Source organism: Chiloscyllium punctatum, chromosome 7, assembly GCF_047496795.1.
Source record: "Chiloscyllium punctatum isolate Juve2018m chromosome 7, sChiPun1.3, whole genome shotgun sequence".
NCBI lineage: Eukaryota > Metazoa > Chordata > Chondrichthyes > Orectolobiformes > Hemiscylliidae > Chiloscyllium > Chiloscyllium punctatum.
In genome coordinates this window covers 45930589-45944943 of record NC_092745.1, presented here as the reverse complement: position 1 = coordinate 45944943, position 14355 = coordinate 45930589, and the positions used below count along the sequence as shown (strand labels likewise).

The window sequence follows — 14355 nt, the reverse complement described above, 5'->3', positions numbered from 1 at the left end:
CAACGTAAAGATCAGTTGTCCTTTGCTAATAGGGATTTTTCATAGTGCTGAAAGAAGATATCCCTTTTCCAAGATAGCTGAAGATTTTTCAGAGATCCGTGGGTGTAAACTTTCTCAAAAATGGCATCACTCAATAAGATTTAATTTTTTTTTGACTGTATCAAAGATGTCGGTCATGACATTAGTGGCACCAAGCAATTTTCATCCAAGTATTTTTGCATGGAATTCAACATCATGTAATTAGAAATGCCTCTTTTATCTGACTTTTTTTTGTATTTTAATAAATAAGATTGAAGAAACTTCTTAGTTGTCAAATAAAACATTGAACTTTTCATTCTAACTATTGAAATAGTAACAATTTCTCTAACTTCACTTTTAGGGTTTTGATACTCCAAATTACAATGCAAACTTGCATTCTTGATTTTTCTTCCTCTTTTCAATAAATTTTCTTTAAGTCTGTACTTGAAGAATGGTCTTCATTTTCTGTTGTTAACTTTTCTGTCAAATAGTTTAGAAATTCTTAAGTCACTGTTGGGCAGCTGAACTCTGCTCTTCAGTTTTTTGAGTGGAAGCTAAAATTTTATATTCCTTCCGTCATGATCCACTTCAGAAAGGGTGTTAATACTCAAGCCTCCCCTGCTCCCAGGGCTGACACCAAAGTTAAAGTTTTACTCAATTTCCTCAAAGTTCCCAATTTGTCTGTCTGATAGACGCAAGCTAACAAAGATTACTGACCAGCTAATGCAAGCTATCATTTATTTCAAATAAATCAATGCTAACCCCAGAAGCAAACCCAAAATGAACTATCAATGTATAACTTGTTATGGACCAGAACAGACCTCCTCAAAATATGTTAAGAGGATAGCCTAGGCCCCAACATTTTCTTATTTTAAAGGTAAATGTGAGATGCTGTGTTTCAGTTGCAAATAGATTGGTCAAACTACTTGACATTAAGCATTACACAATTTATGCAAAATACAACAAAAGAAAGAGAGGTTTGGTATAATGTAACTGTTGGAAAACTTAACAGAATAAAGGATTGTTTTACTACTAAACAGTAACTGTTCCAATATAATAACATCTCGTAAACACACCCTTGGCAAAAGGCAAATTCGGAAAACCGATTTGACTCACACACAACTCCAGCAGCCCAGGAGGAAAGCATCCAGAGAAAACTCAAGGAGACAGTGTTATAGCTGGGAGAGATTCATTGCCTTCCAACCCTGCTCAGACCCCAGCAATAACTGCTTGAAGCTAATTTAAAATCCTGGATCTGTGAGAGCTTGACCACACCCATTCAGGCTACTTCTATTGTTTCAACTTTTAAAAAAATACCCCAAGGCTTTACCAGCTGTTTACTCTAGTAGTTTTGAAGCCTTATCCTTGCTTATCTTGTGGTTTGATGACACATTATGAGGTTTGGTTTCTTCACAGACTGGTCAAGGAGAAGGCAAAGACTACTTTCAGGCAAGATAATATTATTCATTAAAAATAACAAATATTGCTATGCATGGTAATCATAGAAACATCAGGTTCTACTTTTGGTTACACTAAGTAACAGATGTTCAAGTCCATCTTTTCTGTTTGTTTCTTCCAGAGATACTATTGTGTCTTCCAGCAATGTTTTTTGTCTCTTCTAACTTCACCCACACTGTGCTTTTTTATAATCAGTGATGTGCAGCTCCTTGGCATCATTGACATGAACCTTTAAACGACAGATTGCTGTGTATCATAGCACAAAAAGGGGGCCATTCACTCCATTGTGTCTTTTCTTTGAACGTTATTCAATTTGCTCTGCTTTCCTGCTCTTTTCTATGTAGGCCTACAATTTATCCCCCTTCATGCATATGTGGAGGAGGCCTATTATGTAATAGAAGCGAGGGAGAGATTCCTGCCCAGGCAAGTGGTGAGGATGAATGTAAGAGTCTGCAAAGGGATGGAGATAAGTTTTAAAAATGAGCAAAATCTTGGCAGATGGGATATGATGTGGTGGAATGTGAGGCCCCTTGGTAGGAAGAGTGGAGGAGCTGAATATTGTTTAAATGAAGAAAGTCTGCAGAAAATGACAGAACAGAAGGATTTGGGATTCTACATTCATGCATCTCAAAAAAGCTAGCATCCAAGTTCAGTAGGTAATAGGGCAAGCAAATTGAATGTTGGCCGTTATTTCACAGGGAACAGAATATAAAAGTAGGGAGGAATTGTTCACACTATTACAAAATAAAGCTGATTGCTAAAACTAACTTAGCAGACCACAGCAGGAATACTATGAACAGTTTTGGGCCCATTAACGAAGGAAGGATGCACTGGCATTGGAGGCAGTCCAGAGAAGATACATTAGGCTGCATTACTGGCTATGAAGGGACAATCAATGAGGAGAGGTTGAGTAGATTGGGCCTCTACTCATTGGAAGTTAGAAGAATGAGAGGTTATCTGATTGAACCATACAAGGTTCTTAGGGGAACTTGACAGGTAGATGCAGAAAGGTTGTTTCCCATTCGGGGAGAGTTTAGGACCAGAGGGCATAAACACAGAATACAGAGTCACATATTTAGGTCAGAGATAAGGAGGAATATCTACCCTCAGAAGCTAATGAATCTGTTGAATTCTTCACTGCGGAGGCCTGTCAAGGCATTTTGTTACTGAGGTGGCAGTGTTGGAGCAGGCAGCATGCCGGCTCAGACTTGGCTCCCCCTTTCTACCTGCTTCTCTTTTTTTTCCATTATTTCATTCTTCTCTTTTTAAATGTTTATTTTGTTTTTTGTTACTTATCTTGTGGAGTGTGCAGCACTGACAGCATCAGAGCACCACAGCAGCTGAGGGCCCAAAATGGGGCGGGATGGCCAGCAGTCAGTGGGGCTCAGAGTGGGGCAGGATGGTCAGCAGACAGTGGGGCCCAGAGTGGGGCGGGATGGTCAGCAGTCTGTGGGGCCCAGAGTGGGGCGGGATGGTCAGCAGTCAGTGGGGCCCAGAGTGGGGCGGGATGGCCAGCAGTCAGTGGGGCTCAGAGTGGGGCAGGATGGTCAGCAGACAGTGGGGCCCAGAGTGGGGCGGGATGGCCAGCAGTCAGTGGGGCTCAGAGTGGGGCAGGATGGTCAGCAGTCAGTGGGGCCCAGAGTGGGGCGGGATGGTCAGCAGACAGTGGGGCCCAGAGTGGGGCGGGATGGCCAGCAGACAGTGGGGCCCAGAGTGGGGCGGGATGGCCAGCAGTCAGTGGGGCCCAGAGTTGGGCGGGATGGTCAGCAGTCTGTGGGGCCCAGAGTGGGGCGGGATGGTCAGCAGTCAGTGGGGCCCAGAGTGGGGCGGGATGGTCAGCAGTCAGTGGGGCCCAGAGTGGGGCAGGATGGTCAGCAGACAGTGGGGCCCAAAATGGGGCAGGATGGCCAACAGACAGTGGGGCCCAGAGTGGGCCGGGATGGCCAGCAGACAGTGGGGCTCAGAGTGGGGCGGGATGGCCAGCAGACAGTGGGGCCCAGAGTGGGGCGGGATGGTCAGCAGTCAGTGGGGCCCAGAGTGGGGCAGGATGGTCAGCAGTCTGTGGGGCCCAGAATGGAGCAGGATGGTCAGCAGACTGTGGGGCCCAGAGTGGGGCAGGATGGTCAGCAGTCTGTGGGGCCCAGAGTGGGGCGGGATGGTCAGCAGTCAGTGGGGCCCAGAGTGGGGCGGGATGGTCAGCAGTCAGTGGGGCCCAGAGTCGGGCGGGATGGTCAGCAGTCTGTGGGGCCCAGAGTGGGGCAGGATGGCCAACAGACAGTGGGGCCCAGAGTGGGGCGGGATGGCCAGCAGACAGTGGGGCCCAGAGTGGGGCGGGATGGCCAGCAGACAGTGGGGCCCAGAGTGGGGCGGGATGGCCAGCAGACAGTGGGGCCCAGAGTGGGGCGGGATGGTCAGCAGTCTGTGGGGCCCAGAATGGGGCAGGATGGCCAACAGACAGTGGGGCCCAGAGTGGGGCAGGATGGTCAGCAGTCTGTGGGGCCCAGAGTGGGGCGGGATGGTCAGCAATCAGTGGGGCCCAGAGTGGGGCGGGATGGTCAGCAGTCAGTGGGGCCCAGAGTGGGGCGGGATGGTCAGCAGTCAGTGGGGCCCAGAGTGGGGCAGGATGGTCAGTGGCCAGTGGGCCCAGGATGGAATGGTACAACCAACAATCAGTGGGCTTGGAGTGGAGTGGATGATCAGTGGTCAGTGGGACCCAGAGTGGTTCTAAGTTCTATGTTCTATGTTTACCGTATTAGTGTCCAATTATTGTAAGTTTTGAATGTATTTACCTCAATGTAAATATACTTATTGTTCAATCGAAAGGCCATATGAAATACCAACAGATAATTCAATTTCTCCTCAAATACCGTGATTCACTGCAATGTCTGAGTCGTCAGTTGAGGTGCAAGTGAGAAGACAAAGTATTTCAGGCAAAGTTGCATTATTATTTATGCTGTAAATAAAGTACAACAATGATGTGTATACCTTCTGCATTATGTTTTCATTACTCAGTGTGTGCTTTTACGTTGATTAGGTGGTCCTCTTGTTTATCCGAACAACCAGAACATTTCAGGGCCCGAGGTCTCAGACAATAAAAAGTTTGCTGTATTTGAAAAGGAAGGATGTGCAAGGTCCCAGGGAGAAGACCGGGGAAGGCAATAGATAAGATGCTGATTTGGAGAGCCAGTGCAGACATTATAACAAGTTCATGTCCCACTGCACTCGTGGTCTAACTTGTTTTTTTATGCTGTAACCTCTGCAGATTTTGAGCTGACAACTTTTTGCTGAGGATGTTCAGTATTATTTAATGGCTGCGCATTTTTTTTCCAAACCATAGCCCTGCCTGGCCTTGTCTCATTAAAGTGTGTTATCTGATTATTTCCCTGATGTTGCTTGTGGGTGCTTGCTCTGCACAAACTGGGTGCTGAGTTAGATATATTATGCTGCAAGTATTTTATCAGGCACTGAAGCACTTTAGCACAGCTCACAAACACAGCTTTATTAGGAAGACAAGTTAACCTAATCAGATAAAGTCTTTCTGCTGTGCTTCTTACTGAATCTCCAATGGCCTGGAGGTTCAGTGCATGTATTCCTGGGCATTATATGTTGTTGTCCAGCATGTAAAATAAAGACACAACTGGAATGCTCTGTAAATATAAATACACTCTCAAGAGCACTCTGCACCAGTTGAGATTCTTCTGCATCCCCAGTAAATACTGAGACAATCCTGGCAACAACCGTAAATATTCACCATTCTGAGGACTCATTGGAAATAAAGTGCAGGCAATATGCAGAGCTCTCGAGTATCTGTGCAAATTGCAAGAAGATTGTGAGCCCAATAATACAGAAACTGAATAACCTTGCAGACGCTGCTGGATCTCTTCAAAGTGATCGATTTGAGCACAGATGTTGTGCAATAATGCAATGATACTGTTTATTAAGATCAAGCTGCCATTTCCTATTTCAGCTCTACAAACGGACTGTCACACTCGACACATTAGTTAAAGGCTTGGTTTAAATGTGCTTTGAGCGGCTGCTAACTGCGGCGATCTTACAGGGTGCAGAAGAGGCAGTCCGTCAAATCCTGCCTGGGTACCAAGTGAAGAGTGGGTCAACCTGGCTAGCAGGAATTCACAGTTTTATTCCGGGTGCCAACTACCCCATGGATTGTGCATCTCCAGCACGTTGGTGTGCAGGCATAGGTGTGACTGTGAGAATGGGGGCGGGGGAGTGGTGGTGGCACAGAGGGGCCAGGTATATCTGGGGATATTAATGCAGGGAGGAACCAAAGCCAATGTCTTCAGCCCCTGGAAGTAAATTTTTGTACTCATGCCAGCTGCACCATCTCATTCTCCAGCCATCACTTCATTACGCTGACATCCGATTCAAATGGTGAAGGACTTCAACCTCCACTTCTGGAACACCACCCAGTTCTGCTCCTTGCTTAACCCAAATGCTGCTAAAACCCCAATACGTGCTTTGTCACCAGGAGATATAGCTATTCTAATGTTCTGGTCACTGCACTATCGAATCCATATTGTGTGAAAGCAGGGTACTCAGCCCATCCTGATCCTCTGAGGAGCATCCCATCCCCTACCCTATCCCTATAACCTTTTGATGAGCATCCCACCCAAACCCCACCCCTCTACCCTATCCCTGTTACTCTGCATTTCCCATGGCTAATCCACTAAACCTGCACATCCCTGGACACTATGGGTAACTTAGCATGGCCAATTCACCTGGCCTGCACATCTTTGGACCGTGGGAGAAAACCAGAGCACCCGGAGGAAACCCACGCAGACACAGGGAGAATATGCAAGCTCCACACAGACAGTCGCCCAAGGCTGGAATCAAACCCGGTGCTGTGAGGCAGCAACGTTAACCACTGAGCCATCATGTCACCCCTGTGTTCTCCTGACTGAACTCCCAACCTCCTCCACACCATGTTTAAGAAATCCCTACCACGTGTAACTAATCCCCTTATCACACTTGCTTGCTGATTTACATAGCTGCCTGCTCCAGCAGTGCCTCAAATTTAGTACTATAATTATAGAATCAGTATTCTTATCCATATATTTAAACTATTTCATGCCTTGGCCTTTTCTGTCACCTCTTCCAACTCCAACAATGGGCCTCTTCCTGAACTGTATTTTCCTCTAAAGCTAGTCTCTTCTAGGTCCTCACACTGCTCTAGTGTTCTGTGTCATTGAATTAGTAAGCCAGAGGGCCAGCCTAATGCACTAGGGATGTAGGTTCAAGTCCCACCACGTGCAGCTAAAGGGAGTAGTAGTTTGTTAGTGAATATCTATTATACCTTTGGAGCCTTTTTAATGAGACCAAAGTAATGGAAATATCAGGCTACCTCTATGCTCCTGACCACTGTCCAGCTGGAAATCAGCCTCGTCGACTCTCCTGCTCCTCGGATGCTGCCTGACCTGCTGTGCTTTTCCAGCACCACACTCTTGATTCTAGCCTCTTGTCAATGTCAGGTGAAGACAGAACAGAATATAATTGTCCTGCTCCAGCAATGCAGGACAGGTCTGTATTTCTATGTGTGAGAGGTGCTGGGAATGTCGATTCAGAACCTTGAGGGGCTCATATATGCTGCATTTCCTTTGATGAAGCATTCTGATTCTGGAAAGGCAAAGTCTCCCACAACGTTAGCCTCAGGCAAAGTTGTCTCTGGTTGAGATGATCTCTGTTGATATCGTGTTTGCAGGGCTGGCATTTGCTTTGGAGTTTCTGATGCCACAGTTCACTATGGTGGGTGGACCCTCCCCCACAGCTGGTGTCAGTCTTCAGCTCCAGTTTCCCACTTGTCGTGATTGATGTTGATGCAGTTGTGCCTCTTTAGACAAGATGCTTTGGATCCTGTGTTGGGCTCCAAGTGTGCAGGCACCTCCCAACTCAGTCAGTTCACTGGATTGCAACTGCCTTCCATTCTGTACTTCAAGCCATTGAAGCCTTCTCTATGAAGTGGCAATAGCATACTTGGCATGTTTATCCTTAAAAGGGTTGCTTCACTGGGGACTTTGTCATTCCTTCTGATGCCAACAAAGTGCTGTAAAGATTGGAGATTGAGGGTTATTGAGCCATTTTTCCTGATAGATGTGGTTTGTCTATGTCCTAGACTCTAGGCTTTGCTGCCAGACAGCAATACAGGCTGTATAATTAATCATCTTGGTTCTGTCTGTCATTTTGTTATTTCTGAGTTCTCCTTTTCTGAGTCAGCCAAACTTTTTTTATTCATTCACAGGTGTGAGCATCGCTGACTAGGCCAGCATTTACTGCTCATCCCTAATTACCCAGAGGGCAGTGAAGAGTAAACCACATTGCTGTGGGTCTGGGTCACATGTAGCGCGTACCAGGTAAGGATGGCAGTTTTCTTCCCTCAAGGACGTTAGTGAGGCCGATGGTTTCATGGTCACCATCAGACGCTTAATTCCAAATTTTTATTGAATTCAGATTCCACCATCTGCCATAGTAGGATTTGAACCCGGGTCTCCAGAGCATTATCTGCATTAACAATCCAGGGATAATTGATTTCCCAGTTGGTGGCTACTTTTCCAATGAGTGTGCTGAGCTCTTTGTCAGGAGTCAGGCCCACTGTAAACAACGTTTTACTTTGTTTTACAAGTGATTTTTTTTTTGAGTCACCACCATCTTAGATAAAAGTCTCAACTTTGAAGAGAGGGGAATAATGCTAAGATAAATCAGCAATCATTAAACCAACGAATAACCTTACCTCATGACACAGGTTTGATTTTCTTCTCCTCTCTCTTTTTCAAACTCAGTCACACTCAGGATCTCGATTTCTTCCATGTCTCCTCCACCTCTCCTCAGCTAAGTAACATGCCTGAGCTGGACCTCACATTATCTCGTCCCGATGCTCCCAATAATTTCCACATCTACTCCAGCTGGATGGTAACTCCTCCCTCAGGGAAGTCTCTCTCCATGAGTAAACTCTTTGTGAATTTTGCATCATAACTTTGAACTTGAAAATTTGGATTCCCAGAATATTCTGCAAGAGCTGTAAGTTTGTCCCAAGGACTTAAATTTCCTGATTCATACGGCCATTTATAGAAATAGCCAAGGATGGCTCCTTTGGGTTCTTTTCCTTTGGCAGGTAATAATTCATCAGATAGTTAGGTCAAAATCATTATTGCTGGCAACAGTTACAGTTTTGAGGCATTTTATTGCTTTTAAATCTCTATTCATCTGGGAGCTGTACTGTTACTTCATTGCGGTGTGTCTCTGCTTCTGTGTAACTTTCTTAGTTGCAAATAAATTTGACTGTTTAACCTAGTCTGGAATCAACAGGACCAATGTTTAGTACCTTTCACAGTGAAAAGGTGAATGCTTTGCACAGCCCTTCAGTACAAAGCAGTGTTGGAAAGGGATACAGTTAGTCCTGTAAAACATTTACTCCCTGAAGATATTTTCTAACCAACCTGCTCGGAGAGGGCATTACACACCTCTTGAGCAGGTGGGGCACGAACCTGGATCTCCTGGCTCAGAGAGAGGGACACTCACAATGTACACCTTGCATAATGACTTTGGTCTCAGTTCCAAAAAGACACAGGATTTTTGTTTAAACAGCGCTGCCTGAATATAAATGAAGGGGTGTGAGGTGAGACCCTGAATTGGAAGCCTCCCCTCCCCTCCTGTCCATTCTTGCCCCAAAAAGGCTCTTGACCTTGTGGGAGAAGGATCACACATGTGACCATCCGATTAACTTTGACACTGTCAAAAGAATTAATGTTTTGCTGACTTACGATGCCACGGGTGATAACCAATACTTCCTTTTTTTGTAGCTTGTGATAGTCTCATCATTTTTCTCACGTCACAATTAACATATATCAAAGCTGGTGGCATTTTATTGAAAGAGGTCAATTGGGATCAAGGGGAGAGGGAGAGAGAGAGACAGAGGAGAGGAGGAAGATGTTACAAACTTCATTTGCAAGTAAAAAGATACTCTAATATTAGCCTCACATTGAGAAGGTGGCACGGCCAATTCGCTATTTTTAGCTTGCAAAGCGCAGCACATTCACACAGTGTGTCTGTTATTGACATAACGTTTGCAGATCTTCAGTAAAGTGATATAATGCCTGACTCTGTATCTGTCCTGCAGAACTCAGCGTGTTTTACATACAATATTTCCAATCAAATTCAAAAGAAACAGCCTTCCAGGCTGGAGGAGATTACAAACAAGAGACCCGAACAAATAACAGAGCACCAACCATAGAATTCTCCACCATACTTTTCCCATTTTTCTTTTGCTTCGCATCCAATGCTTGAAGGCCAGACGGACAAGACAAAGCAAACAGGAAACAGAATGCCCGTTTTATATAGGGAGGGCAAATCTTGCTAGCTGCTTGATCTAAGTGGCTGAAAATTCAACTGAATAAACATACTTGGGCTAGCAAAGCTGCATGAACAAGAAGCCCCTGCCTAACACCCTGGATCTAAACGAGAGCTATTGCTGATTGCTCAGAAAGCAGAGTAAGACACCAAGTGCTGCTGACTCTGCGGGCTGCCATTTAGGGCCAGGAGTATCCGTAACAGTCCAGTGGGTAGGAACACACAGAGGGTGAGACAGTATTATCAATCAACAAAGCGTGCAGAGCAGGGTTTGTTTGACCACGGTTACAATGAGACTGGTTTCCATGGCCTTTGCATTTACTCACAGGGTCTTATATTATGCAGATTCTAGCAAAGATCAGTGGTATTACAATGACAGTAATGGCAAGGGCACTTATATTGATTGCCTGTCAAAGCGGAAGATAGAAACGGTCATAAAAATGAGCTCTGCCTCAGCAAAACCAATGGATCGAAAATGGAGTACAGTCACGGTAATCAAGCTTTTCAAAGTAGACCCTACATTTTCTATATCCAGTGGGAATCTCAGGATGTTGGTCACTAAACTCCCAATTGTCTCGACCAGGATTGGGTCTGAGGTGAACAGGAGGTCAGCTGGGGAGTGAGGGAATAAGAGTCCCAAATTCCTAGCAATAGTGAAAGTTATCCAGCCAAAACTTAAGACCCCAGGTTGAATCGTGACAATGCCCTAAAGTTTAATGGCTGGCTTTCACCTGTCTGATGGACTCTGGGGAAAGTACCCCTTGGATTAAAAATAGAGCTGAATGTAGTGGAGTTCACTCTTCAAAGTCTGCTCCATGCGTTATACACAGAAATGGTTATGCATGAATCCCCTCTATCACATGCTGGCTGTCTCACTACACCTTGCTTTCTCTCTAGTAGTGTATAAGTAATTGTCCAACAACCCCAGAAGTAAAGAAGAAGAGTGTTGGAGAAACTCAGCAGGACGGGCAGCATTTGTCTGGAGAGAGAAACAGAGTTAACATTTCAAATCTGATGTGACTGTTCTTCAGAACTATCCAAGCCCTGCTGGTCTTCTAGTTTTTCAGAACGCACCACTTGCTCACTGAATGCAAATTTCACAAGAACAGTAATGCGTCATAGAATCATACAGCATGAGGTGGATGGCAGCATGGCCAATAAGAATCACCTGGAACCGGTGAGAGACTGGAGCAGAGGGACGGCAATGCAAGCTGTGAAGTGAGACAGAGAGAGAGAGAGCACTAGAGACTGGATGGTGGAGACGGGGACAATAGCAGGAACGGAAGCAAGGATCAGACTGTGATAAACAATAATGTGCAGTATGTCTTAATCCGGGAGTCAGGCAGCTTTAGTGCAGTTTTCTAAGTAAATGTCATCTCCTGGAAGTAAGATTCCTACAGTAATGGAAGAGAGAATCAGTGACTTGAACCAGGTTTGATTTTGGTTTTATTTATTTCTATAGCATTGGGATGGAATCCATGGCTGGCTGGGCAAGTTAAAGTGCTTGTAGAGCAGTTGACTGAGCGGATGACTTATAGATGTTCTGTTGGGTGCACAGACCCTAACTGCAATGGAAATTGAAAATCTCAAATTGCTAGGGAAACTGAAGCTAATTAAAACCTGATTTTAAAAAATGCAGGGCTATGGTATTCATCGCCCCAGAGTGCCAAGCAAGCAAGTTGAAGGAAAGAAAATTGAATCCTTGAGCTGGCAATAGAAAAACCCACAGCTACTGTCACTGTTTGTATGAATGAAAGTAATTGAAATACCAGAATTGACCATACAGTGCACAAAAGCTTTCAGAGTTACACAGAATCATGCTTCTGTATTTACTGACCATTGCACTGACCAGGAAGTGACTGATAAACAGGATCTTTATACTCAGAGCTTCATATGTCATGATGTCAAGTAACTTGCCTAAAGGTACAGGTCTGTTTGGCCAGTCCAAAGATGTGCAGGTCAGGTGAATTGGCCATGTTAAATTGCCCATAGTGTTAGGTGCATTAGACGGAGGGAAATGGGTCTGGGTGGGTTACTCTTTGGAGGGTCGGTGTGGACTTGTTGGGCCGAAGGGCCTGTTTCTACACTGTAGGGAATCTAATAAGAATCTAATATGAATCTGTACAGTTATATAACAAACTCCCTTTCTCTTTAACGAATGGCACCTGTTTCATGGTATATATTTACTTGAGTCCTTATATAATCTCTACACATTAAGATAATGCCTTGAAGGTTGTCAGGATTGGAGGGTTTGAGCTACAGGAAGAAACTGAATAGGCTAGAGTTGTTTTCCCTGGAGCATCATAGACAGAGACGTGGCCTTATAGAGGTTTATAAAATCGTGAGGGGCATGGGTAGGATGAATAGCCAAGGAATTTTACCCCCAGAACAGCGGAGTCCAACACTAGAGGGCATAGGTTTTCAGTGAGAGGGGAAAGATTTAAAGGGAACCTAAGAGTCAACCTTTTCATGCAGAGGGGTTTTTGCATATAGAATGAGCTGCTAGAAGAAGTGGTAGAGGCTGGTACAATTGCAACATATAAAAGGTCATCTGGATGTGTATACGAAAATGAAGGGTTTTGAGGGATTTAGACCAAATGCTGTCAAATGGAACTAGATCAGTTTAGGATATCTGGTCGGCATGGACAACTTGGACTGAAGCACCTGTTTCCATGCTGTACCATTCTATGACGTTATGACTCTTTGGCAGATACACAAAACAGCAAGATCCAGTCCTTATATGGTTACCACGAGTTGGCGATGTAGCTTAACGCTATAGTGAGCTGTCTGTCATCTCAAGTGGATGTGTCTCATTTGTCATGTTGTGTAGATTAGTATGTTCTGTCTCTGTGACGTAATCCTGTATGAGAAGTGATTGCTTACACGCAGTTTGGATATGTTGGTTATATCTTCATAGATTCTTGACCATTACTCATTAAAACATCATACAACTTGTCACAATGATACAGTATCTTTCCACATGACTAATGTGTTTGTATGAAAATCTTGAAATCCTGTGATTTGTTCTGGTTTAAGTTGGAATAACTGCTTGCATGTTTACCACTTGCTTCTGTATCAATTATTCCCTTCTTTCTAACAAAAAAAGTGTCAGGTAATGACAGTGTGGGAGGGAAGAACTGTTGGGATCTGTCTCCCAATAATGACAGCTTCTGGGGAGAGTAACCATTACCTTTGGGAGCAATACATAGATTTAATATAACTAGTCAAAATTCTTGGTGAATCAGTTTGCATATGACTATCAAGAATTTTGCAATACCAACAGTGCGCTCTACAAGACTGTTTGACTGAGGGTTGTGATATGTTAAACATCGTATCTTTGACATGTCTGGGACTGGTGCACTTAGACGAAAGACAGTTGTCAGACTCAGTTTCGTGAGGGGCTCCGTATAAATGGAGTGTGGTGGCTGATGTCCTGACGACTGTTGTACACATTGAATCTTTGATTTGTTGCACAAAAGAAAATCTAATGAAACAGCCTCTCTCAGTTGTTGAGATTGATGGAATTGACATATTTCACACAACCTGATTTATCCATTAGTTCTTATTGATTGCCACATGGATTCATGTTACGTATGTGAATATAGTCAAGTATATCTTGACATAGAGCTTGCTAAAATTACCACTTATTTGCATTTAGAAATGACATTCCTGGAGAGTCCTCATTCATCTGTGAACAACCACAATGAACGTACTAACTTGAGGAACTATTGGATGTATCAAAGTCACCAAATGAAGAAGCTGATTTTTGTTTTTGAGCTGCTGTGTTTGGTCATCATTTGATGTAACTTGCTGATTCTGTTCTATTCAGCTCAGCCGTGACCTAACTATGTCAGATTGATGTGGTGGTCTGGAGTCAATGTAAGAGGTTACAGATGTCTATCCTGAATAGGTGTATTAATATTCTGAGGAAGGGTCACTCGACCCAAAACATTAACTCTGATTTCTCTCTTCACAGATCTGCTGAGCTTTTCCAGTAATTTCTATTTTCATCTCTGATTTACAGTATCCACATTTCTTTTGATTTTTAGTTTGTATTAATATTGAAGATGGGTAATACTAAAGTATGGGCTGTTAGGGCTATTATACACGGTTAGCTTATTATGTGTGGACCACACTACATTATTGCAGGTATCCCAGTATACCTCTTGGAAAGAAAAGGGATGATATTTGCACCAATTTTGGCATCTAGAGCATGATGTCCATTCCTTTTAGGGTGTATCACATGGATGAAGGTAATGGCTTCAGCTTTTCAATGGCATCCATGTGGATGCCAAACTGACCACATGTACTGTCTGACTGAGGTCTGTAAACTGTGATGTCACAGCTATTTCCTGGACTCTATTACATGTTTGTGTGGAAATGTCCTTGACATTGTTCCATAGTCAGCTCTTCTTTATCTGCTGTATTGTGTTGTATTTTGGATTTCTCTGGGCGACTGGGTTTCATGCATATTTTAGCCCAATGTTCTCTTGTGGAATCGAGAATTAGAATTAGAAT

At 44.1% G+C, this 14355-nt stretch overlaps 1 protein-coding gene across 9 annotated transcripts in view; it reads left to right on the top strand.

Moving 5' to 3' along the window:
• Window positions 1–14355, top strand: part of fam163aa (family with sequence similarity 163 member Aa) — a 165295-nt gene that overhangs the window by 127158 nt on the left and 23782 nt on the right. For 2 of the 9 annotated variants that reach the window (XM_072573505.1, XM_072573500.1), the window contains exon 3: window positions 7733–7844. The exons of the other annotated variants lie outside the window; for them this stretch is intronic. The gene's annotated coding sequence lies outside the window, so the exon portion shown is untranslated. The remainder of the gene's footprint in view (window positions 1–7732; window positions 7845–14355) is intronic. 9 annotated transcript variants of the gene reach the window in all.